Raw genomic sequence first — 25,722 nt, forward strand, 5'->3', positions numbered from 1 at the left:
TGGGACTACAGGCGCCCGCCACCTCGCCCGGCTAATTTTTTTTGTATTTTTTAGTAGAGACGGGGTTTCACCGTGTTAGCCAGGATGGTCTCGATCTCCTGACCTCATGATCTGCCCGTCTCGGCCTCCCAAAGTGCTGGGATTACAGGCTTGAGCCACCGCGCCCGGCCGATTCTTTTTTTTTTTCTTTTTTTGAGATGGTCTTGCTCTGTCGTCCAGGCTGGAATGCAGTGGCACGATCTCGTCTCACTGCAAGCTCTGCCTCCCGGGTTCACACCATTCTCCTGCCTCAGCCTCCCAAGTAGCTGGGACTACAGGTGCCCACCACCACGCTTGGCTAATTTTTTGTATTTTTAGTAGAGACAGGATTTCACCATGTAATCCAGGATGGTCTCAAACTCCTGACCTCGTGATCCACCCGCCTCGGCCTCCCAAAGTGCTGGGATTATAGGCGTGAGCCACTGTGCCCGGCTTCCCAATGATTCTTACACCCACCCAAGTTTGAGGAACACCACTGGTCTAGTGCAATCTCCTCACTCCACGTGGGTGAGGACTTGGACTGAGGCTCACTCTGAGTCCCACACCCAGACAGTGATTGAGTGGGGACAGAGAGCACATCAGACCTCTAGGCTGTGAGGAACGTGGCCAGAGCCTTCAGTAAAAAACACATATGGAAGACTAAACTTATGATTTGTGCAAAAACACCTGGGTGATTTTCATCATGAAATAGAGCTCATCCTTCTGGAAAAACAATCCACCCATCTGTTTGCAGTCAGAGGAGGATGTTCACGTAACACCAGATGCCGTGTTAGGTGCCTTGGTAAAGGCATGCTTCCAGCAAGATGGTCCTGCCCTGCACACAATTCCTGAAACAGACAAAAAATTAAAAAAAAAAAAAAAAAAGCCATGTAAGGTGCCCATGCTCAGGCCTTGTTCTTGCTCTCCCCAGGATCTGTCCTTCCTCTCCTGTTTGTTAGGTCAGACTCCTACTCACCCTTTGATACCCAGTCCAAACGACCCCTTCTTCCCATTTGCGTGCATCAACTTCCTCACACTGTCCTTTTTTTTTTTTTTTTTTTTTCAGAGATGTTGTTTTGCTCTTGTTGCCCAGGCTGGAGTGCAATAGCGCAGTCTTGGCTCACTGCACCCTCTGCCTCCTGGGTTCAAGCAATTCTCCTGCCTCAGCCTCCCGAAGAGCTGGGATTACAGGCATGTGCCACCATGCCTGGCTTATTTTGTATTTTTAGTAGAGATGGGGTTTCACCATGTTGGTCAGGCTAATCTCGAGCTCCTAATCTCAGGTGATCCACCTACCTCAGTCTCCCAAAGTGCTGGGATTACAGGCATGAGCCACCACGCCTGGCCCACCCCATCCTTAAGTGTTCAGGACACTCGGCCTGTACCTTTGTTCTGGTGCTTATTTTTGTTTCTGCATGGAGGGCAGGCTCACCTGTCTCCCCAGTTAGGCTCTGGCCATGGCGGGAAGAGGTCTGATTATTCATTGCCTGATTATTCCTTGTGAGGTCCAGTAGTGTGAGGTTCTCAGGATGTGTCAGCAGGGACAGAGGCTGAGAGACGCTGATCACAGCTCCATCAGGGATGACCTCCTCTGTCCTGGCAAGAGGCCAGACTGGAGCGACACTTCAGTAGAGAGAAGCCAGTGCTTTCTTCCCACAAAGTCAACCATGTCTGGTCTCAACTGTTGCAAACTCAGTCAGCAGGTTTATGCTTTGATGAGAACTGGAGCACAAGATTCTGTGACACGCTTATGTTGTGGGCAATAGCAGGTGGTATTATCATTCATGACCGTTCCCTTCCCTGTACCTCGAGTTTGGGCTCTGCCGAGAGACTTGCTTTGGGCGGTGGGCTGCTGAGGGCGATGTAGCATGAGCAGAGGCTTGACATGCATTTCTTGCCTGCCTCTTTTTCACCATGGGAAGAACAGCCCTGGGCTAGCCTGCCAGGCCACAGGGCTGAGACTCAGCTGCAGTTTGGAGCCAAACCCAGGGAGTCCAGTCTAAATCATCAGGATGTAAGAAATACATATTGTTTTCCACAGCTGAGGTTTTCGCAGCTGTTTGTTAGGCAGCCAAAGCTGACTGATGTACTGGGTCTAGACTGGCCTATGGAATTAGAAAATCCTTTCCGTTGTCTTCCTGTTTGCGCCTCCTGGCTTTCGCCACAGGCCTTTGATTTGCGTATGGCCCAGGAGTCTCCTGGGAAGAAATTTAAACCCCATGTCCAACAGGGCTTTAAACATGTGCAGATGTGTCAGATGGGGTGGAGACGTATGGACCATGGAAGACAAGTGTGGGGAGGAGCAAAAAAATCCCTCAAGAACAAAAATAACTCACCATAATTAAGAGAAGAGTTGGGCATCATGGGAAAACTCAGGAACACACTGTGAGAGATAGAGCAATGTCTTATGATAGTAGCAGCAGGCTGAAGTTTAGACCTCCCCTGTTCTATCTCTGCTTTGTCTATCATACCCTGTCTTGTGTGGGGGTGACTTACAGGACATTCCCTTTCTTGGGGAATGACACAGGTAAAGACCATCAGAGGTCAAGGGCAGGTCAATGATAATGCTGGGTGGGGACGTGGGAGGCCCCAAGGGGCGATGCATTGATGAGGACAACCTGCCCGTCAATCACCTTTTAGAGACACAGAGGACCACAGGAGAAGGGAGGGTCAAAGTCACTTGGCTGTGTGAGCCTTTGGTACAATCTTTCCCGGGCAGTCTGTCAACACCACTGCATGTCTGTTCAGGCCACCACACTTTCATTCATAGTGACCACTTTTTGTTTTGTTCTGTTTTGTTTTGCTTTTTGAGAAAGTCTCATTCTGACACCCAGGCTAGAGTGCAGTGGCACCATCATGGCTCACTGCAGCCTCAAACTCCTGATCTCAAGTGATCCTCTCGCCTCAGCCTCCTGAGTAGCTGGGACCACCAGCTCACATCAGCACCCCTAATTTTTAACTTTTTGTAGAGATGGGGTCTCCTTATGTTGCCCAGCTGGTCTCCAACTCCTGGCCTCAAGTGATCCTCCCACTTTGGCCTCCCAAAGTGCTGGATCACAGGCATGAGCCACCACACCCGCCAACACAGCGACCGTCTCCTCTTGGAGTCCTTAATGTCCCACTTAGAGATGATGAGGCAGGGGTGGGGTGTGGCAGGGGATTTGCCCACGGTGCCACACCTGGGCATGGTGTTGCCGGACCTGGAGCAGGACTTTCAGATTGCGAGTCCAACGTGCTCCTTGACTCTCAGACAAGGACACAGGTTCAGGTGGTTTATTTGGGAGGTGACCCCAGGAACACCATAAAGACGTGAGAGCTGAGACAGGGTGGGAGGAAGGCTATCAAGGGTAAGACATGGAAGGCACGTGTGCTTCCTTTTATTGCTGTAACAAATCACAATGGAGTGGCTGAAAACAACCACAGTTTGTTTTCTTACTGTTCTAAAGGTCAGAAGCCCAAATTCAAGGTGTCTGCAGGCCCTTGTCCTCCTGGAAGCTCTAGGGGGATCCGTCCTGCCCCTTCCTGCCTCTGGCAGCTCCCAGCGTTCCTTGGTTTGCCAATGCCTCGCTCCAATCTCTGCCCCCGCCATCACGTGACCATCTTCCCCATGCATGGGTGTGCCTGTGTCTGCACAGGGCATTCTCTCTGTGCGTCTGGGTCTAAATTTTCTTCTTCTTCTGCTTCTGCTTCCTCTTCTTCCTTGACACAGTCTTACTCTGTCACCCAGGCTGGAGTGCAGTGGTGCAATCTCAGCTTACCTCCCAGGATCACCTCCCAGGATCACCTCCCCTTCCCAGGATCAAGTGATTTTCCTGCCTCAGCCTCCTGAGCAGCTGGGACTATAGGTGCCTGCCGCCACACCTGGCTAATTTTTATGTTTTTAGTAGAGACAAGGTTTCACCATGTTGGCCAGACTGGTCTCGAACTCCTGGCCTCAAGTGATCCACCCATCTTGGCCTCCCAAAGCGCTGGGATTACAGGCGTGAGCCACTGTGCCCGGTCAAGTTCCTTCTTCTGACTCCAGTCATTGGGCTAGGGCCCTTCCTACTCCAGTGTATCCTCATCTTAACTAATTATGTCGGCAATGACGCTATTTCCAAATAAAGTCATGTTCGCAGTTACCAGGGGTTGGGACTTGTGCATATCTTTTGGGGAACATAATTCAACTTACAAGAGAAGGTTGTAGCTGCAGGCACTTGGGGCTCAGTCTTGGTGGTACCCCTCCCTCCAAGAGGCTGTGTGGAATGTGCTTGAGAATTGCCCCCATGAGGGGTGAGGAGCCGCGGCATTGACCTGCCCCCTCCTCCCTGGCCGTGTCCCTGAGCCCTGGGGTTCTCCTCCCAATGTGGCATTCACAGGCATCACATCACTGTCTGTCCATCAGCCACGGTGGGATATTGACACCACAGACATCAGTGGATGTCACACACAAATCAGGCTTCTTTTTCCCCGTGAATCAGCCTCCTGTACCACTCTGGCCCCTTCCTGGTGTAGGAGCAGTGCAGTGAGCTGATTCATGGGGAGAAAGATGGGTCTGGCCTGCCCTGTGAACAGACTGTATGTGGTCCTGGCCCAAGGACACCCCAGCAGGCTCGTGTGGGGATACTGCCTGCAGGTAACCTCTAGACTTGGCTGAGCAAGCACCAAGAGTGTTGGCCACAGGGCAATCTGACAGATCTAGGGGGATCTGTCCTGCCCCTTCCTGCTTCTGGCAGCTCCAGCGTTCCTTGGTTTGCGAATGCCTTGCTCCAATCTCTGCCCCCGCCATCATGTGACCATTTTCCCCATGCGTGGGTGTGCCTGTGTCTGCACAGAGCGTTCTCTCTGTGTGTCTGGATCTAAATTTTCTTCTTCTTCTTCTGCTTCCTCTTCTTTCTTGACACAGTCTTACTCTGTCACCCAGGCTGGAGTGCAGTGGTGGACGCCTGGGAGTAGCTGCTGGCTTCCCAGCAGGGCCCCGTCCGAGGCCCGGTTTGCCCATAGAAGTGCGCAGCCGGCTGTGGCCCGGCAGAGTCCCCAGCCGTGCTGACAGGTGTGGTCAAAGGGCAAAGGGTGTTATTATAAAAGAGAGTGTGTGATTTACGGCAGCGGTGGCTTGGGCTGGCCGAGCCCACGGGCAGCAGGGAGATGGAGTGGGGCTGGCAGGATGCTGGCAGGATGAAGGATCTGCATTTCATTGAGACAGTGGGTTGGAGTCCACGCGGCTGAGATTAAATAGCCCATCCCCGGAATGCGGAGAGCCGGAAATAAATCAGTCTTTACCGCAAATGGGGTGGCAGGGAGTTAATTAGGAAAGAGAAAAAAAAAACATTTCAACTCACAAGAAGCCCAGTGAGCCAGCAGAGAACAGCCCGGCCCCTCCAAGGGGTCACTCTCAGGGAGACTCTGCCATCCCTGGTCCCACCAAGGGGCACACAGGACTGGGAAGGATGTCACCTTGGAAGTGCCAGGGCCCAGTGCAAGAGGGTGAGAATGCTGGCTACCTGGTGGAGCTGTGCCTGGGCTGTGCCCCGCCTGGTCCTGGCCTGAGCCCTGCCAGTGAGGTGAGCTGGGTCCTCAACTTCCAGGTTGGGGACCAGGTCCTGGAGTTGCATCCTGGTGCAGGAGCAGGCATCATGGATCACATTCAGTGAGTGCTCAGAAATACTCATGGAGGACCGGGCGCGGTGGCTCACGCCTGTAATCCCAGCACTATGGGAAGCTGAGGCGGGTGGATCACTTGAGGTCAGGAGTTTGAGACCAACCTGGCCCACACGGTGAAACCCCATCTCTACTAAAACCAGAAAAATTAGCTGGGTGTGGTGGTGGGCACCTGCAATCCCAGCTACTTGGGAGGCTGACGGAGGAGGATCGCTTGAATCCAGGAGGCAGAGGTTGCAGCGAGTCAAGATCATACCACTGCACTCCAGAGTGGGAGACAGAGCAAGACTCCATCTCAATAATAACAATAAAAAAAATTAGAAATATTCACGGAGGGAGACCTTCACCCTAAGCCCCCCAGGTTCACCTCTTGCCACGCCCCACCCAGCCAGTTGAGCCCCAGCACCTTCCTTTTTCGTCTCCTCTCTGCCTCTTGCCTTTGCTTGCGAGGGGACCTCTGTATGAACATCTGCCTCACTTTCTCCTAGCCATCGTTCAAAGTCTAGTTCTATCTATTTTCTTTCTTTCTTATTTTCTTACGAGACAGGGTATTGCTCTGTTGCCTAGACTGGAGTGCAGTGGTGCAATCACAGCTCACTGCAGCCTGGAATTCCTGAGCTCAAGTGATCCTCCCACCTCAGCCTCTTGAGTAGCTGGGACTACAGGCACATGCCACCATGCTCGCCCAGATAATCTTTTTTTTCTTCTCTCTCTTTTTGAGACAGAGTTTTGCTCTGTTGCTCAGGCTGGAGTGCAGTGGCACGATCTCAGCTCACTGCAACCTCTGCCTCCCAGGTTCAAGTGATACTCCTGCCTCAGCCTCCCAAGTAGCTGGGATTACAGGCGCATGCTACCACCCCTGGCTAATTTTTTTGGTATTTTTAGTAGAGACAGGGTTTCACCATGTTGAACAGGCTGGTCTCAAACTCCTGACCTCAAATGATCCACCCTCCTCGGCCTCCCAAAGTGCTAGGATTATAGGCGTGAGCCACCATGCCCAGCTCTGGCTAATGTTTTTGTATTTGTGTAGAGATGGGGATTCACCACGTTGCCCAGGCTTGTCTCAAACTCCAGGCCTCAGGTGATCCTCCCGCCTCGGCCTCCCAAAGTGCTGGGATTAGAGATGTGGACCACTGCACCCAAACTCTATTTCCAACTCTTTTTTTTGTTGTTGTTGAGACAGAGTCTTGCTCTGTCGCCCAGGCTGGAGTGCAGTGGCGCGATTTCAGCTCACTGCAAGCTCCGCCTCCTGGGTTCACGCCATTCTCCTGCCTCAGCCTCCCTGGTAGCTAGGACTACAGGCGCCTACCACCATGCCCGGCTAATTTTTTGTGATTTTAGTAGAGACGGGGTTTCACCATGTTAGCCAGGATGGTCTCGATCTCCTGACATCGTGATCCACCCGCCTCGGGCTCCCAAAGTGCTGGGATTACAGGCATGAGGCACTGCGCCCGGCCTCTATTTCCAACTCTTAATTAATTCATGCATTCATTCCACATCACTTACTGAACTCCTGCTCTCTGCTGGGCCCTGCTGGAGGATATATGCCCAACAAGACCAGCCTCTGCTCTTCATGAATTTACAGCTTACTGCTGTCCAGGGTGGGGGTACCGATGTGTGCAGAGAAGGTCCTAGGATGAACGGGGGAGGTTGTTCATGGAGGAAGTACGGGGATGTGGGCAACCAAGGATGGTGATCTAGCCTTTTTTTTTGTGGTGGGGGTGGGTGCAGTAAAAAATGCTCTGAAGTCAAAGTCGCTTAGAACATCAAGGCTTCATATCTTGGTCACACAGCCTGGCTTTGGGTCTCTGCAATGCCCTTGGGCAGCTGTCTTTAGTTGTTTTTCCTTTTTTTCTTTCTTTCTTTCTCTCTCTCTTTTTTATTTTTGAGATGGAGTCTCACTCTTATCTCCTAGGCTGGAGTGCAATGGCGTGATCTTGGCTCACTGCAACCTCTGCCTCCCGGGTTCAAGCTACTCTTGCCTCAGCCTCCTGAGTAGCTGGGAGTACAGGTGCCTGTCACCACACCCGGCTAATTTTTGTACTTTTAGTAGAGATGGGGTTTCACCATGTTGGCCAGGCTGGTCTCGAACTCCTGACCTCAGGTGATCTGCCCGCCTCAGCCTCCTGAAGTGCTGGGATTACAAGCGTGAGCCACCGCGCCCGTCCTGTCCTTCGATTTTTGGTGCCCCCTCTTGATGCGGACCGGTCTGTGAAAGGGGAGCCAGCACGCGGAGAGTCCCTTGTGGCCAATTCCACCTCGATCTGGGAAGCAACACAGGCTGCAACTGGCCTCTTCAAGGGGGCAGGAAGTGTAAGCTGCCTGGGTTTCCGGGAGAGGGGCCCCCAGTTAGGTGTGCACGGGCAAACGCTACCATGAGTGAGTTTGAAAGTAGTAGGAACTGGCCTGACATGGGAGAGGGGTGGCCCAGCAGAAGCAGGGAAGGAGGGTAGCAGAGTGCTCACTGTAGCTGGAGTGTGTGTGTGCGCGCGCACACGTGTGCATCTGTGTGACTTGAGTGTGCAGCACATGTGTGGCTGTGTGCATGCCGGAGTGCAGCACAGGTGTGTAGTCCACGGATATGTGTGTCATGGGATGTGTGTGCATGTATCTGTACGTGACTCGAGTGCATTTGCACGTGCATATGTGTGTGAATGTGTGTGCATGTGGACATATGTGACCATGTACATGTGTGCATCCCTGTGTGCAGCACATATGTGTGTATGCACATGTGTGCATGTATCTGTGCGTGACTTGAGTGCATTTGCACGTGCATATGTGTCTATGTGTGTGTGAATGTGGGCATATGTGGTGTGTGTGTGCATGCCCGTGTGTAGCACATATGTGTATATGCACGTGTAAGTGTGCATGTATCTGTGCATGACTTGAGTGCATTTGCACGTGCACGTGCATGTATGTGTGTATATGTGTGTATGTGTGGGCATATGTGGCCATGTGCATGTATGCTTGGCTGTGTGCAGCACATATGTGTATATGAACGTGTGTGTGAGTGTGCATGTATCTGTGCATGATTCGAGTGCATTTGCATGTACATATGTGTGTATGTGTGTGCATGTGGGCATATGTGGTGTGTGCATGTGTGTGTGCCTGTGTGCAGCACATAGGTGTATATGAACATGTGCATGTGAGTGTGCATGTATGTATCTGTGCGTGACTCAAGTGCATTTGCATGTGCATGTGTGTGTGCATGTGGGCATATGTAGTGTGTGCATGTGTTCATGTCTGTGTGTAGCACATATGTGTATATGAACATGTGTGTGAGTTTGCATGTGTGTAACTGTGCATGACAAGTGCATTTGGATGTGCACGTGCATGTGTGTGTGAATGTGTGTGCATGTGGACATGCCTGTGTGCAGCACACACGTCTACTTGTACATGTCTATGTGTACCTGTGAGTGTGCATGACAAATGCATTTGCACAAGTGCATCTTTGCGTGCATGTGCATATCTCTGTGTGAATGTGTACATACATGCGGGCATATGCATGTGTGCAGCACACGTGTGTATTTGTACCTGTATATGTGAGTGTGAGCATGTGTGCCTGTGTGTGCATGCATGCATTTGTGGGAGTGTGTGTGGAGAGATAAGGTGGTAAAGCCAGCACGGGAAGCAGAGACCAGACTGTGCAGAGTGTTGGAAACCAGGCTACAGAGGGCCGATTCTGCCAGAGGGCAGCAGGGAGCCCTGGATGTTTCCTGCCCACATTTGCATATACAAAGACCCCTCTGGGAACAGATAGGAGAGTGAGTTAGAGGGAACCAGAGTGGACAGGAGGAGACTGGCTGTATCCAGTGGGAGGTGATGGTGGCCAGACTTGGGAGCAGGGCAATGATGGAGAGAAAGGGGCTGTGAGATGCATCCAGGCAGGAGGCTGGCCAGGGTCCTCCCCCAAGTGGCCCTCGCCCCTCAGTTTCCCCAGGTGGGCCTCTGCCCAGGCTGGCATAAGCCTGCCCTGGGTCCCCCTCCGACTCTCCCACACACGTTGATCCTGCTTCTCTTCCCAGCCCACGAGGCAGGGATGGTGTCTGAAAATTGCTTGTAGCCCTCGGGGATACAAAAGAGGCTCGAATGGATACCAGTACTCAAAAAAGAAAAATGCTGAATGGGAGGGACCTGCCTTCTATTGATCCTTACAAGGTCAGATGCTTGGTTCAGTCCCATTTCACAGAGGCTGCGGGCGGCAGTGGAGGCCCAGCCCCACGAGCCGGAGCCAGAAACAGCTCAGGATCCACAGCGTCTCCGAAAGAGGGTGGGAGGTGCTGCCTTGGGGCTGCCCTTGGAACACGTCCCAGCTTCTCCTGGCCTTGTCCTCCTCTCCACCCCGCAGCCCCTCCCACAAGGCTGCCAAGGTGGTCAGAGGTTGGGGAGTCCGGGCTGGCTGCCCCAGCCTGTGTGGGAGGTCAGATTCTGCATGAAGCTGGGAGTGGCGGGCAGACAGCCCACCCTCCTGCACCCAGACCAGAGGTAAACATCTGATGCCCAGATGGAGGTGCAGAAACTTCTAGATGCAGCCAGCTGCTCTGCAGTGGGGAGAAATATGGGTCTTGAAAAAAATCCTTATGGTTCCCACAGGCGACACCATGGACTCCACATTTGCAGGCGTTTCTGTGCACACGCAGCCTGCGCAGTTACCGTCTGAGCTTCCCACGTGGACAGCACATACTGTTACCCTCAGCTGCCTCCTCGCGCCAGTGCGTCCTGGACATGTCGGGACCCACATGGCTGCTTTGCTGTTTTTTTCTTTTTTTTTTTGAGACGGAGTCTCGCTCTGTCGCCCAGGCTGGAGTGCAGTGGCCGGATCTCGGCTCACTGCAAGCTCTGCCTCCCGGGTTTACGCCAGTCTCCTGCCTCAGCCTCCCGAATAGCTGGGACTACAGGCGCCCGCCACCTCGCTCGGCTAGTTTTTTTTTTTTTTTTTTTTTTTTGTATTTTTTAGTAGAGACGGGGTTTCACCCTGTTAGCCAGGATGGTCTCCATCTCCTGACCTCATGATCCGCCCGTCTCGGCCTCCCAAAGTGCTGGGATTACAGGCTTGAGCCACTGCGCCTGGCCTGCTTTGCTGTTTTTCACAAGCCCAGAATTCCGTGGGTCCCATATCCAGCTGCTCTGTGGCCTATTGGTAGTCATTTGTCCCTTTTTTCTTTTCTTTTTTTCTTTTTTTTGAGATGGCGTTTTACTCTGTTACCCAGGCTGGAGTGCAGCCGCGTGATCTTGGCTTGTTGCAACCTCCACCTCCCAGATTCAAGCGATTCTCCTGCCTCAGCCTCCCAAATAAGTAGCTGAAGCCCGCCACTATGCCCGGCTAATTTTTCTATTTTGAGTAAAGACCGGGTTTCACCATGTTGGCCAGGCTGGTCTCGAACTCCTAACCTCAGGTGATCCGCCCATCTCGGCCTCCCAAAGTGTTGGGATTACAGGTGTGAGCCACCAGGCCCACCCCCCCTTTTTTTTTCTGATGTTGGACTATTATAAGCCACACTGCAGGGGGTACCCATGGGCACCATTTGTGTGTCCTGCGGGGAGTATTTCTAGGTGCGGAGGGTTAGAGTCACTTGCTGGGTCCTGAGATGGCCGCTCTGTGCCTCAGTTTGCTGATGTGTGAGATGGATTCTAGCCCTTCCTCCTTTATAGGATGAAAGGAGGGAGAGTGTTTGCGAGATGTGGGATGAGTTCTCTGATTTCCATGTCTCACCTGGGTGTGGGTGGCTCAGGGCATGGGCCCAGAACCCAGCCTCCACACCCCAGCCTGGCCAACCAGAGGACAATGCCTGGCTGGGGAGAACAACAGGCCCTTCCCCGGCTGTCAAGGCGTGAGGATTAGATGCAGAATAATGCAGTCCCCGATCAAACCTGCAGCTGTAACTCAGGCCCCAGACGCTGCCAGCGCCATAAATTTGGGCGGAAAGTGCAGCTCTAGCAGTTTGCGAACAAGAGCGGGGGAGGCCGAGTGAATTACAGCCCGAGAGGAAGCGGAGGCCCCCTGCCTGGCATTGTTAGCCCCAGCCAGGGATTGATTGCTCACTGCCTTTAATGAAATTGAATTTTAATTTATATCCCAGCCCAAGGTGGGGGGCAAGGGTGTGCCCGGGCAGAGGTGGGCTCAGCCCTAGGATGGGGGCTCCTTCCGCAAGAGGGGCTTGCAGCCAAGTCCTACAGGAGAAAAGGATGGGCACCCAGGGGAGCTTCTCCACCCCAAAGTTTTGAGGTCCTGCCAGTGTGGGCTCTGGGCAGGGTGCAGCTCCCGTTTGGTCATTCCTGCCTTGCTTGGGTGCAAGCCCCTACGGTGCTCAGTCTCAGACTCCCTACGGGAGTCCCCGTCTCTTCCTTGTGAGAACTGGGAGCTCTGCCAGGTTGCAGGGGGGAAGCCTGGGGAGAGGGGGAACGTAATGATTTGTGGGGTTCGTTGGGAGCCCCCAGCTCCTTCACCTCTCCAAGGTTCCCAGATGACACATGACAACCGCTGCACCCGATTTCCATATATAGCATGGGGCTTTCGAGGGCTTGCCAAGCGCTGGGTGAGGCTCCACGGGCACCGGTGTGGTCTTTGCCTCCTGTCGGGGTGCACCTGCTCTGGGTGGTCGAGGTGGGGCCACACCTCGGAGGCAGGCTGGCCTGGCTGCCAATCCCAGCTGCACATTTCCTGGCCTCGGAAAGCCACTTTCCACCTCTGAGCCTCAGTTTCTGCATCTGCAAGCTGGAGATGAGCACACCTCCGCCCAGAGCATCTGAAGAGACAGGAAGTTTGCAGGAGCTGTGGTTCTGCAGCGACGCTTTTCCAGACCCTGCTCTGAGCTCGTGCTGCAATGTCCTGGGGGTCAGCTGGGGGTGGTGGTGATGGCCACCAGGACACCACCCCTGTGGCCACAGCAGAACAGTGGTCTCCTAACGGCGCAGTGAGGAGGGGCCTTACAGAGGGGCTGGGAGGCATGAGGGCATCCCGGGAGCAGGGTTCCGGTGTAAGGGTTGCGCCTGCTGGGACAGGGGCTGGGAGGGCCAGGGCCTCCCTTGCAGCTGAACGGAGGGGCTCAGGAGGCAGGCAAGTGGGGGCTGCCGGCCTCCCTCGACTTGCCTGGGAGGCTGAGAACAACATCTAGGCTTGTTCTCTGCCTTCCTCACTGTGGTGGCCCCAGCAGGGCCCCTGGACGTGCATCTGGACCCTGTAGTGGCTTCCTCTGTGACCCTGGGTGCCTGGTCTTATCTGCAGGCCGCAGGTCCCCTGTTAGTTTAGTGGGGGGTTGTCCTGGCTCCTGAGGGCCTGTGGACCCCTCCCCACCCCGTGCTCTGCCCATCGTGCCACCCACAAGCACCCACAAGCCCCGGAATCCAAGTGTGGGGCCACGGCTCTCGGGGCCTCCGGGCCAGTCCTGCTCCCAGCCCTGCTAGTGTGCACTGTGGCAGGACCTGTGGTGGGGGCGGAAGGCAGTTGCCTCCCTCAGTGACTTAGGACAGGTTGATCAAGCTGCGGCTGATGAGCGAGGCATAAATCCATCGGCTGCTGGTGGAAATTGTTTTCTGCTGGCGGATCTGTCAAGTGAAGCCATCGGTTTAGACGCAGGGCATGTGTGTAGGAGAGAGGCTGGGGGAAAGAGAGACTCCCACACTGACTGTGCTGGGGGCGCCTTTACAACCCAGGAGACATCTTTAGCTCCTACCTTTTGATTTTCAGGTGGTGAGACTACTCAGGCCCAGAAAGGGACAGGTACTTGGTTAAGGTCACACAGCAAGGGAGTCGGGGAGTTGGAAGGAGGAAGATGTGGAAGACTCAGGTTGCTCCTGGCTCCTCAAAAAGGAGGCTGGGTGTCAAATTCTACCCTTACGATTTTCAGTGAGCAGGCGGTGCCTTTGTGCATAGAAAAAGATGCCCCATCCTCTGGGTGGCCCAGCCCAGCACCAGGGCGTGTGGCCAGTGAGCAGGCACAGGCTGGGCTCAGCCCGCTGGGACCCCTGACTGCGTTCAAAGGGCCCCAACTGGCACCAAAGTGCCATTCCTGACCCCGCCTTAAACAAACGGATTATAAAAGGAAATGTTATAGCCATAATTTATGGGCAGCCAGCACTGCTTGCCAAACGTAGATGGTAACACAAAAATAAGTATGTCTCCAATACATTTTGTACTCTTTTTTTCCCCAGAGACAGGGTCTCTCCCCATGGCCCAGGCTGGAGTGTACTGGTGCAATTATAACTCACAGCAGCCTCTAGCTCCTAGGCTCAAGCAATCCTCGCACCTCGGCCTCCTGAGGAGCTGAGACTACAGGCAGGCACCACCATGCCCCACTGATCTTTTTGTATTTTTGTAGACATGGGGTTTCACAGGCTAGTCTGGAACTCCTGGGCTCAAGCGATCCTCCCACCTCGGCCTCCCAAAGTGCTGGGATTACGGGTGTGAGCCACCGTGCCCAGCCCCATATTATTATAACATTTATGACATAAATATGTATATGTGACATATATGCATATATGGATATACATACTTTATATTTGTATAATATTTATTGTAAAAGATTTGTAATCCCAGCACTTTGGGAGGTCAAGACAGGAGGATCGCTTGAGCCCAGGAGTTCATGACCAGACTGGGCAACATAGTGAGACCTTGTCTCAAAAAAAAAAAGTGCAAATCTGAAGTGCAAGCAAACCCACTCTTGAAGATTAACTGATCAGGTTGCTCTCTTGAGGTTTGGGGAAGGAATGGAGGATAGCTGAGTTTTGATGGGGACCGTGGCTGGGGGTCAGGGCTGGGCAGGTGCCATGAGGTGGGATGCCGATAGCAGGTGGCAGGGGATGGGATGGAACCAGCTCTGACTGAGCACCAGACACTGGGCTCAATGCCCTGCAAGCCGCTTCCCTGCAGTCCTGAAAGGGGACTGATATCCTCACTTTATTTTACATTTGTATCTTTTTTTTGGAGACAGTCTCACTCTGTCACCCAGGCTGGAGTGCAGTGGCTCAATCTCTGCTCACTGCAGCCTCGACTTGCGGGCTGGAGCGATTCTTCTGCCTCAGCCTCCTGAGTAGCTGGGATTACAGGTGCCTGCCATGATGCCTGACTAATTTTCGTATTTTTAGTAGAGACGGGGTCTCACCATGTTGCCCAGGCTGGTCTGGAACTCCTGACCTCAGGTGATCCACCTGCCTCGGTCTCCCAAAGTGCTGGGATTACAGGCATGAGCCACAGTACCTGGCTGTATCCTCTTCTTTTAAAATAATTTAAACATACAGAACAATGCAGAGTAGCAGAATGAACCTGCCAGATACCTGCCTTCTAGCCCCATCCGGTCCCAGTATGCAGGTATTTTCTTGGTATCTTATGAAGAAACAGACTGTGACAGATGTTACTGAAACTCCGCTCCTCACTCGCTCCAACACAGGCCTTTCCCCTTCTCTCCCTCCTGAAGAAGAGCCACACTCTCAGTTGATTATCCATTTTTCCATTGCACGAATTTATACTGTTACTGCATATGTACATAACCATAAATATTATATACAGTATTGTTTTTCAATTTCATAGATCCGTGCCCATTTTATCATAGGAAACCCTGCGGCCCAGGGGACTGAGCCACTTGCTCATGTGCGCACGGTCGTGAGTGGCGGAGCTGGGCTCAGACCCCAGGGTCCTCCCTCCGAAGTCCCTCTCGTGGGGGAATTCAGTGACCGTGGGTGGAGGTGCCCTGGAGATAACATTTCTTCTGCACAAAGGCTGCCCTGGGTCAGGGATAAAGACACTTGGATTTATTGGAATGGCTTTTAGGGCCTGGGAACCTGCTGGGTGGTGCCAGGTCTCAGGTGGTCCGGGTCACACGGGGCGGGAGGGAAGAATGTACAGGGGGCTTGCCCCTTGACTCCATGTTCTTTTGCAGAAAGGAAATCAATACCTCCCTGCTCCAGCAGCCTGCATGAAGCTGTGGCCTGTGAGGTGACTGGAGCTGGGAGGCACCTTCTCTGCAGAGCAGGGAACGGTTTAATCCTGGGATGGATGTGATCAAGGATGGTAGAACTCTGGGTGAGGGGAAGGGAGTCCTGGTCACCCCTCCTTGTTGCTCTGGTTAAAAGGTGGGGTAGTAGGCCTGAGAGGGAGGGTCTACCAGGGGGCTGGGTTAGCCCGGCTGCCTTTGGGCCTGTCTAGGGGGATGTGAAGAGGGTGGGGTGCAGCTAGGAGACATCTGGCAGTCACAGCCTGCAGGATCAAGGCCACCAGGGGGGCCAGGGTGGAGAGGACAGTCAGGGGTGGGGTCTCCATGCATGTGCGTGAGACGACAGTGAGGGTACAGCACCCACGTGTGCCCCACCACGGACCTGACACCCCCCCCAACCCACCGTGCACAGACACGTGTGTGTACACACGTGTGTACACCTCTCGACATATATGCACACACGCACACAGAGCCAAACACACACGTGCACACACAGAGCGCAGTGGAGTCTTCCCACCATTAGGGGGTGCTAGAAGTCTTCCCAGCAGAAATTTATTGGCTGAAGCCGATGGACACACACAGAAAAAAAAAAAAAGGAAGAAAGAAAAAGAAAAGAAAATCCCTCTAAAAATATAGCCGTTGATGGTAATTCAAGTCGACGACACCCGTAAATCCTGGAAGCTGATAACAATAATAAAATATGAACAGAACGGTGCCAGATTAACCGAGATATTTAATGCTTTGCCACCCGGATAAATAAGCCGCACTGAGATTTTTCCTGACATTCGGACCCCGAGCTGACCCCTATTGTAGGTTTGTGGGCATTGTGTTCACCTCCGTCCCAACTCCCTCTTCTTTTTTTTTTTTTTTTTTCTTGAGACGGAGTCTCACTCTGTCGCCCAGGCTGGAGTGCAGTGGCACCATCTCGGCTCACTGCAAGCTCTGCCTCCTGAGTTCAAGTGATTCCCGAGTAGCTGGGACTGCAGGCATGCAACACCACGCCTGGCTAATTACAGACACGTGTCCCCGGGCCCAGCTGATTTTTTGTATTTGTAGTAGAGACGAGGTTTCACCATGTTGGCCAGGCTGGTCTTGAACTCCTGACTGCAAGTGATCTGCTCACCTCGGCCTCCCAAGGCCGAGGGATTACAGGTGTGAGCCACAGAGCCTGGACTCCAATTCCTTCTTCTAACTTCTCTTTGCACCACTAAGAGCTGCATAGGGGTGGGGGGTGAGAAATCACATTTCTGATGGCGATGCCCCTGGGTCTTAGCTGGTCGTTCTGTTCTCCAACGGTGACCCGAATTGCAGCAGGGAATTGAGCCTGCCAAGGTCTCTTTCTGCTGGGCCAGGAGCCCCATTGGGATCCCAGCCATGGCTGGGCCGCTGCCACCTCCCCTGCTTGGGGTCTGCTGCTCAGTCCCAGGAGGGACAACTGCAGCAAAGAGACCCCACCCTGTACCCCCAACCCTAGTGCATGAGGAGCCAGGACCAGCAGCAGCTGCCTTCAGATGGCTCCTGTTTGCAGAGTAGCTTCCCTCATTCTCATTCACGGCCAATGGCAAATGTGCGTGTCTGTGTAGTTGATAATTTTATGCTGTCAGGGTCTCCAAGGACAGGGAAAGATGGGCTTTTTAATTTTAACATTTAAAAATTATTTTAGGCCAGGTGCAGTGACTCATGCCTGTCATCATTGCACTTTGGGAGGCTGAGGCAGGCGGATCACCTGAGGTCAGGAGTTCCAGACCAGCCTGGCCGAAATGGTGAAATCCCGTCTCTACTAAAAACACAAAAAATTAGCTGGGTGTGGTGATGCACACCTATAATCCCAGCTACTTGGGAGGCTGAGGCAGAAGAATCGCTTAAACCTGCAAGGTGGAGGTTGCAGTGAGCTGAGATTGCAACTTTGCACTCCAGCCTGGGTGACAGAGGGAGACTCATCTGAAAAAAAAAAAAAAATTTAGATTCAGGGAACCCATGTCTAGGTTTGTGACTTGGGTATATTTTGTAATGCTCAGGTTTGGGCTCCTACTGAACCCATCACCCAAATGGTGAACCCAACAGGTAGTTTTTCAACCCTCCCCCCACCTTTCCTCCCACCTTTGGAATCACAGTGTCTTTTGTTTCTTTTCTTTTTTTTTTTTTGAGATGGAGTCTCGCTCTGTAGCCCAGGCTGGAGTGCAGTGGCGTGATCTCGGCTCACTGCAAGCTCCGCCTCCTGGGTTCACGCCATTCTCCTGCCTCAGCCTCCCCAGCAGCTGGGACTACAGGCACATGCCACCACGCCCGGCTAATTTTTTGTATTTTTAGTAGAGACGGGGTTTCACCGTGGTAGCCAGGATGGTCTCAATCTCCTGACCTTGTGATCCTCCCACCTCGGCCTCCCAAAGTGGTGGGATTACAGTATTGTTTCCATCTTTATGTCTGTGTGTACCCACTGTTTTAGCTCTCACTTATAAGTGAGAACACGAAGTATTTGCTTTTTTGTTTCTGCATTAATTCACTTAGGATAATGCCCTCCAGCTACATCCATGTTGCTGTGAAGGACACCAATTTCATTTGTTTTCATAGCTGCGTAGTATTCCATGGTGTATATGCACCACGCTTTCTTTATACAACCCACTATTGATGGACGCTTAGGCTGACTCCATGTCTTAGCTATTGTGAATAGTGCTACAATAAACATACCATTGCAGGTGTTTTTTTGATTGAACAATTTCTTTTCCCTTGGGTAGACACCCAGTAGTGGGACTGCCATGTTGAATTGTAGATCTATTATTATTATTTTTGTGTGTGTGTATTTTTAGTAGAGACAGGGTTTCACCATGTTGACCAGGCTGGTCTCGAACTCCCAACCTCAGATGAACCGCCAGCCTTGGCCTCCCAAAGTGCTGGGATTACAGGTGTGAGCCACTGTATGCGGCCAATCTATTTTTAGTTCCTTGAGAAATCCCCAAACTGTTTTCCACAGGGGCTGAATTAATCTACATTCCCTCGGCAGTGTGTAAGCATTCCTTTTTCTCTGCCGCCTTGCCCGCATCTGTATTTTGACTTTTTAGTAACGGCCATTCTGACTACTGTGAGATGCTCTCTCTCATTGCAGTTTTGATTGGCATTTTTCCGATGATTCGTGACGTTGAGTGTTTTCTCATATGTTTGTTCGCTGCTTGTTTGCTTTCTTTGGAGAAGTGTCTATTCATTTCCTTTGCTCACTTTTTAATGGAGTTTTTTTTTTTTTTTTTTTGAGACAGAGTCTCCCTCTGTAGCCCAGGCTGGAGTGTAGTGGTGCGCTCTCGGCTCACTGCAACATCCACCTCCCGGGTTCAAGTGATTCTCCTGCCTCAGCTTCCTGAGTAGCTGGGATTACAGGTGCTTGCCATCACGCCTGGCTAATTTTTGTATTTTTAGTAGAGATAAGGTTTTGCCGTGTTGACCAGGCTGGTCTCGAACTCCTGGTCTGAGGCAACCCACCCGCCTCGGCCTCACAAAGTGCTTGGATTACAGGCATGAGCCACTGGCCCTGGGCTTGTTTTTTTTTTCTTGTTCATTTAAGTTCCTTATAGATCCTGGATGTTAGTCCTTTGTCTGACGCATGGCTTGCAAATAATTTCTCCAGATGGGCTTGTTTTGGAGGTGACTTCTGGGCCAGACCTCCCAGGCTCCAGTTTTGTTTGAGGGTCTGTGTTCCTCACTGCTTTGAGCTCTGGAGCAGCCTGTATCTGGCCATTCTGAAGGTCAGGGCTGGCTGTGAGATGGCTGGAGGGGATGCTGTCATGGAACCCTCAGCTGTCACCAGGCCTTTTGTCCAGAGCATGTCCACGGGGGGCCCCGCCTGCTTAGGGCTTTTCTCCACACCAGACTTTGGTCCTATTGTCTATGGTGGAGGCAGGGCTGGGCTTTCTGGCCTCATTGTCTGCCCACCCAGGACCCTGTGTCTGCAACATTCCTTGATCAAGCACTTCCTACACGCTCCAGGCTCTGTGGATGCAGTAGATTCAGGAGAGGTTTCTGACAGAGAGGGGAGCAGCTAAGCCATCCTTGCTGGCAGACACCAATGATGAGGTGGACGGAGCGGCTGGCGGTGGTCAGCACTGAGATCCAGGAGGAGAAAAACAATGCTTCACGCCTGGACACAGGTTTGCAGTTTTGAGAACACATTCATGCTTTCAACAACACTTATTAGGCACCAACTGGGTACCAGGCATGTGCATAGCAGTGCCTAGGAAGACAGGGTCGCTGCTCTTTGACATTTAAATTCTGGTAGGAGTTCCCTGTGGCTACCCTAAGGAATCACTGAAAACCAGGTGCCTTAAAACAACAGAAGTGGATTCCCTCACAGTTTCAGAGGCCAGGAGTCTGGGGTCAAGGTGTCTGCAGGACCTCATCCCCTACAAAACCTCTGTGGAGGGTCCTCCCTGCCTCTTCCAGCCTCTGGTGGCTCCTGGAGTTGCTTGGCTCATGGCTTTGTCATTCCAGCCTCTGCCTCCCTCTTCAGCCTTCTGGCCTTCTCCGTGTCTCTGTATCCACATCTCCCTCCTTTTTTTTTCTTTTTGAGACAGAGTCTTGCTCTATTGCCCAGGTTGGAGTGCAGTGGTGCGATAACAGCTCACTGAAGCCTCCAACTCCTGGGCTTAAGTGATCCTCCTGCCTCAGCCTCCTGAGTAGCTGGGACCACAGTTGTGCACTACCACACTCAGCTAATTTTTGTATTTTTTATTGTGGAGACGGGGGTCCTGCTATGTTGCCCAGGCTGGTCTTGAACTCCTGGCCTCAAGTTGTCCTTCTGCTTCAGCCTCCCAAAGTGTCAGGATTACAGGCGTGAGCCACCGTGCTCTGCCTCCCTCCTTTTTAGGTAGACACTGTCACTGGATTTGGGGGCCCACCCTAATCCTGTATGACATCTTAACCTGATCAGTCCAAGAAAACCACACAGCAGCTGAGAAGGGAGAAAATGCGGAGGCCAAGGCGGGCCTGAGCCCCACACCAGGGGAGGAGGGAGGGGAAGCGGGAGAGGGACTTAGGAGGAGGTGGGCAGGGGAAGGGGCAGCAGAGGGAACACCGCCACAAAGGCCTTCCACAGAAAGAGTTTTGGGGACCAACAGGGGACCAGTGTGGTTGAATGTAGCCAGTAGGAGGAAGAAGGTTCTGGAAGGGGCCAGGTCATGTAAGCAGGGCAGATTGTTCTCATTTAATTCCAGCAGCAGGGGATCAGGTGCTATGGCTCTCACCTGTTATCCCAGCACTTTGGGAAGCCCAGGTGCTCTAGAGGGTTGCCCTGGCTTAGGAGTTCAAGACCAGCTTTGGCAACATAGCGAGACCTCCTCTCTACTAAAAAATCCATAAAAAATAGTAATTCCAGGCTGGGCATGGTGGCTCACGCCTGTAATCCCAGCATTTTAGGAGGCTGAGGTGGGTAGATCACTTGAGGTCAGGAGCTCGAGACCCACCTGGCCAACATGGTGAAACCCCATCTCTATCAAAAAAAAAAAAAAAAATACACAAACATTAGCCGGGTGTGGTGGTGCAAGCCTGTAATCCCAGCTACTTGGGAGGCTGAGGCACGGGAATCGCTTGAACCTGGGAGGCGGAGGTTGCAGTGAGCCGAGATGGCGCCAGTGCGCTCCAACCTGGGTGACAGAGCAAGACTCCATCTCAAAAAAAAAAAAAAAGAAAAAAAAGAAAAAAATATTAGTAATTCCAGTAGCTTCCAATGGGAAGGTCTCAATCATCAGAGTGACATTCCAATTTGTGTTCCAGAAAGATCTCTCCATCAGGGATGGACCTTCATTCAAATCCATGGGTAGAGAATTCATGGAGTCTGAATGTTGAATGGAAAAAAAAAATGACATCTTTATTTTCCCTACCCCCCTAATGGAAAGTGAGCATTTTCTTGCATTATGAATGAATGGAAGCAAAAAATAAATAAAAAAAAAAAATAAAAAAATAAAAAAAATTGCAGAGGCATGGCACAGCGCCTGGGACATGTTCACCAGTAGAAACACGGGTGTCTTCCCATCCCGCTGCAGCTGCCGCAGGTAGCGTGAAACACCAAGCGTGCTTGTCACGACTCCAGAATAACGATAGCTGTTGGCCTCGCCGCCAGAGCTTGTTATTCAATCCTGTGATTTAACGCATTCACAACAACAACAAAAAAGCATGCAAATTACCGGATTACCCATTTGCTCTTTAAATATTTTGATAAGAAAGTTGGCTTCCTTTGCAATCCTGTGTGTTTTATTTCACGCATTTGAAAATGTTACTTTGAGAAGGGGGGGGTCTCTGGGCTTTCAGAGGCTCAGGGGAGTTCATGGTTCAGATGGGGCAGAGGGTGGGGCTGGAGAGAAGTAGGGGATTTGAGGTGTCTGTTGGGGTTCAGCTGGGAACCAGGGCTGAGGCTTGGGCTTCGAGCTTGAGTGACTGGCGGGTGGGGATGTCATTGGTGGAGGGGGAAGAGGAACAGGTTTCCTCTGTCCAGGGAGAAAATGTTGGGTTTGTTTTTTAAAATTTTTATTTAGTTTTTATTTTTTTGAGAGGGAGCCTCCCTCTGTAGCCCAGGCTGGAGTGCAGTGCTATGATCTCGGCTCACTGCAAGCTCTGCCTTCCAGGTTCAAGTGATTCTCCTGCCTCAGCCTCCCAGAGTAACTAGGATTACAGGTGCCTGCCACCACACCCAGCTGATTTTTTTTTTTTTTTTTTGTATTTTTAGTAGAGATAGGGTTTCACCATGTTGGCCAAGCTGGTCTCAAACTCCCAACCTCAGGTGATCCGCCCGCCTTGGCCTCCCAAAGTGCTGGGATTACAGGCATGAGCCACCGTGCCCAGAGGTTTGTTTGGATTTGGACACTGAATTTGGGGTAATCCAAGCAGAGGAACCAAGGAGACCTGGCTCTACTAGGCTGGCCACTTAACGGCTGGGCTGGAGGTGCCTATGTGGGGGTCCCCTTGCATGTGGGAGGTCCTCTTGCATGGACTCACTGGGCCCTCACAGCCACTTTGTATGGCTCATCACCCAGGCTTTCTAGTGTCACGTTACCTCCCTGGGGTTACAGAAAGCTGTCCGAGAGCCCAGGTGTGGCCATTTCCATCCCTGGGGCTCCACATCATCCCACATTACGGGCATCTCCCGGCCAACAGACACCCTAGGACTCCTCACTGAAATCACACGGGATGGCACAGCTGGGGGCCCGGCTACTCCGTCACCAAGACCCCAGGCCAGGCGTGGTGGCTCATGCCTGTCATCTCAGCACTGAGGTGGAGGATCGCTTGAGCCCAGGAGTTTGAGACCAGCTTGGGCAACATGATGAGACTCTATTTCTTAAAAAAAAAAAAAAAAAAAAAAAATTAGCCGGGTATGGTGGTGCACGTGTGTAATGTGTGTAGTCCTAGCTACTCAGGAGGCCGAGGCGGGAGATTGAGCTCGGGAGGTCGAGGCTGCAGTGAACTGTGATCATACCACTGCCTTCCAGCTTGGATAACAGAGCAAGACCTTGTCTCAAAACAAAAACAAAACAAAACAAAACAAAACAAAACAAGACACCTAATGTTCACCCTGAGCTGGGCTTTGGCTGGTAACAGCCAAACAGCTAGTGGTCTCAAAGGCTCTCTGTGTGTATTTCTTTCTGTTTCTCTTTTTCTCTCTGTTCTCTTTCCTCTCTTCCTGTTTCTGTCTCTCTCTCCCTCCCTCTTTCCCTGCCTCCTTCTCCTTCTCTCTCCCTTCCTTCGTCCTTCCTCTCTGTGTCTCCTTCTTTATCCCTCCCTCCCTCCTCCTCTTCCTCCTCTTTCTCTCTGTCTCCCTGTCTCGCACACACAGAAGCAAATGCAATTTCACAGCCTCCTACCTGCGTTCATATCCCACCCATCATATGAGCTAGGGGAGGCACTTGGCGTCGGTCAAAACAAGATCAGAACCGAATGTGACATGTGATAAGAAAGAAAGACAATCCTGTATCAGAGACTCATTTCCAGTCACCCCAAGCCGCGCGGAAACTTTCAATACAATTTTTAGCCAAGCACCTGGGGTTTCAAAGCAGACGGTGCTGAGAGGAGAGGGTGTGAGCCTTTGGCCTCCTGTTCACAAACAGCTAATTTTAGTAGCCAAACAAACCAGAAAGCCCCCAATCCTTTCTCCTCTCTCTCCTCCACGCCCCCTCCTCACCCACCGGCTTCCCGGTACAGCTGCAGCTCCTGCCCACACCGTGAACCCCAGCTTCCTGCTAAGGGCCCCGGCTGTCTTACCCGACTGTCTTGCCTTGGGGCTGCCAGGTAAAGACGATGCCGGGGAGTTCAGGGACCCAGGCTGGGGTGCTCCTGTGGGCAGAGGATCTTCTTGGCACTAGGGGCCTTGTTGACCCCATGGACAACGCAGAAAGTGGGCCATGCTGGGGACCCTCAGTCAGGACCAACCTCTCCATACCTGAGTCTGCAGGGAGGAGGGGCTGGGGCTCCGAGCCAAGCCCCCACATATGTACCAGTATTGGTGACCCACCCTTCTCATTCTTTTTTTTTTTTTTTAATTAAAAAATTATTATTTTTTTTGAGACACAGTCTCACTTTGTCACCCAGGCTGGAGTACAGTGGTGAGATCTCAGCTCACTGCAACCTCTGCCTCCTGGGTTCAAGCCATTCTCCTGCCTCAGCCTCCTGAGTAGCTGGGACTACAGGCACACACCACCAAGCCCGGCTAATTTTTTGTATTTTTAGTAGAGACGGGGTTTCACTACGTTGGCCAGGCTGGTCTCAAACTCCCAACCTCAGGTATCTTCCCGCCTCTACTTCCCAGAGTGCTGGGATTACAGGTGTGAGCCACCGCGTCCGCCCCCCCAATCCCTCTCATTTTTCAACACTGCCTCCTGAGCACCTGGGCACTCCAGTCTTCCTGAATTTTGTCTGACCTTGACCTCTGTCCTTGGACTTGATGCATACCTCAGTGAAGCCTGTTCCAAGTAAGCCCTGAGGCGGCCGTGAGAAGCCCTCGAAAGTTCCCCTGTTCATTATTGTAATTACTTTTAGAGATAGGGTCTCACTCTTTCTCTCAGGCTGGATTGTATCATCATGGCCTTACTGCAGCCTTGAACTCCCGGGCTCAAGTGATCCTCCCACCGCAGTCTCCTGAGTAGCAAGGACTACAGGTGTGCGTCACCATGCTGGCCAATTAAACTTTTTTTTTTTTTGCAAAGACAAGGTCTCACTATGTTGCCCAGGCTGATCTTGAACGCCTGGCTTCAAGTGATCCTCCCACCTCGGCCTCCCAAAGTGCTGCGATGACAGGTGTGAGCCACCGCGCCCAGCTGGAGGTTTCTGTCTTTAAATCTCAGCTCTGTTCCTAAATGTGAGACCCCTCTGAGCCTCAGTTTCCCCATCTGTAAAGTGGGAGTAGTGATCACCAGGGGAGCAGGTCTGTGCCGGGTTTGTAAACACGAGGTGTAAATGGGCAGGTGCATGGTAGGTACCCTTGTCTGCTGGAGGAGACTGTTCTCTTCGCCTAGTTTGGAGGTCACCTTCAAGGTTAGAAGACCCAGAGGCCTCAAGCAAAAGGAGCTGCAATCCCCAGTCTGCTCCCCCGAAGCGGGAGCTCAGAGGCATGTGTGTGGCAGTGACGGTAATGGGATGTGATGGGAGATCAATGGGAACACGGGCAGCTGCCTGAGCCAGGGCTGTGACTGCCCCAGCCCTGGAGTTACTGCTCTAGTTCATAAACAGAGATCTGATAACAAGAGGCCAGGTCAGGTGCTGGGGCAGGAGGGGAGCTGCCGATGGCAAAGGGACCCAGGCCCGTGGGAACGGGAAGCTCTTTGACCTCTTAGGTGAAGCAGCTCCCCAGAGGCCCTGCCATGATCTGGCCATGGGCAAAAGAGACCTCTGCTTTTAGTTTCTGATTATTATTATTATTATTTTTGAGACGGAGTCTGGCTCTTGTTACCCAGGCTGGAGTGCAATGGCGTGATCTCAGCTCGCTGCTACCTCCGCCTCCCGGGTTCAAGTGATTCTCCTGCCTCAGTCTCCCTAGTAGCTGGGATGATAGGCGCCCGCCACCACGCCCGTATAATGTTTGCATTTTTAGTACAGACGGGGTTTCACCATGTTGGCCAGGCTGGTCTCAAACTCCTGACCTCAGGTCAAAAACCTGCCTCGGTCT

The sequence above is a fragment of the Rhinopithecus bieti genome, unplaced genomic scaffold (genome assembly GCF_001698545.2).
Source record: "Rhinopithecus bieti isolate Rb0 unplaced genomic scaffold, ASM169854v2 scaffold_1017, whole genome shotgun sequence".
NCBI lineage: Eukaryota > Metazoa > Chordata > Mammalia > Primates > Cercopithecidae > Rhinopithecus > Rhinopithecus bieti.